Source organism: Elephantulus edwardii, unplaced genomic scaffold, assembly GCF_000299155.1.
Source record: "Elephantulus edwardii isolate Elephantulus edwardi_28Jun2011 unplaced genomic scaffold, EleEdw1.0 scaffold00194, whole genome shotgun sequence".
Lineage (NCBI taxonomy): Eukaryota > Metazoa > Chordata > Mammalia > Macroscelidea > Macroscelididae > Elephantulus > Elephantulus edwardii.
The window spans coordinates 1202371-1203743 of record NW_006399944.1 but is presented as its reverse complement, the minus strand read 5'-3'; positions in this window follow the sequence as shown (position 1 = coordinate 1203743).

The window sequence follows — 1373 nt, the reverse complement described above, 5'->3', positions numbered from 1 at the left end:
GTTTCTTTCTGTATGATTTACAACTTCTGAAAACCTGGAGGGACAGGGTTAACTATGTGTTGGTTCTGACATTACGGCACACAATAACAACATTAACAATACTGACCAAAATTCATTAACCTGATAAATTTCAATTAAAAAAAGTCAGAGCTTGCTTACTTCATAACTGGTAAGCTGCTTAATACCTCCAAAAGAATGACCTCATTTTGCTGTTGTTGTCAGGTGCCATAAAGCCAGCTCTTCTTCATAGCAGCCCTACATACTATAATAGAAAAAAACACTCCCGAGTACTGCATCATCCTCACATTCACTGCTTGTTTAGCTTATGGTCACAGCCACTAAATCAATCCATTTCATTGAGGTTCTTTCTCTTTTCCATAGGGACCTTCTTAAGCGATGGTCTTTCCTGATTACTTGTCCAAAGCATGTGAGACAAAGTCCTGCAACCTTGTTTGTAAGGAGCATTCTGTCTGCAGGTTTAAGATCACCAGCCTTTCCAAAAAGGAGAAATGGACCATCACCTCCCATGCGATTTACAGCTTCTGAAAATCCAAAGGTATGTCAGCTATGAGTAGGTTCCAACTCAGAAGCAATGAATAGAGATTACAGTTAGGTAGAAATGCAACCTACACTGAATGTTATAATCATTGATCTTCATCAGTAAAGGTTTTAAATCTATCTTAAGTCTTTGTGTGTGTGTGTGTGTGTGTGTGTGTGTGTGTGTGATTCAACCTAAGAAATTTATTTTCTGACCCTGAATCTGACAACTTTCTACTGTTATTCTAAAGATTTTTACTGGCCATTCCCCACCTCCTTGATTATAAACTTCAAAGTATTCTTCCTAGTCAGTCTTAGCCTGAAAGTTTTACTGATACATGTCCACCATGAATGACCCTCCTGGTATTTGAAATATCACTAGCACTGTTTCCAATATCATAGTAACGCACAAGCCAACACAATACAACCAATGGACACACTTTCTCTAAAAGCCTACATAAGAAGTTTTTAAACTAATATATTTCTTACTGGTATTATCTAGTTTAAGTTATCCAAAATTAGAAGTTGTTAGCCATGTGAGATTTTTCTAGAAGTTTCTTCTTCTAATTTTACAAAATAATGTAGAATTAGGTTTCTTGGTGATAGTTTCAAAAATGGAAATAAGTTTTTCTTCCATTTTACTTTTAAACTAATGAGTGTGTTGTTTATTTACATGTTTCTGGAATTTCTAACAAAAGTCAATTACAGGGGATTTTTCAAACATTTTGCTTTCTTTTATTAGCACAATTATGTATGAATGACTGGCCTTTCCCTGCCTCATTTCTTTTTTTTTTCTATAATTATATTTTATTAATTTTCATAAACATTTACAGAGA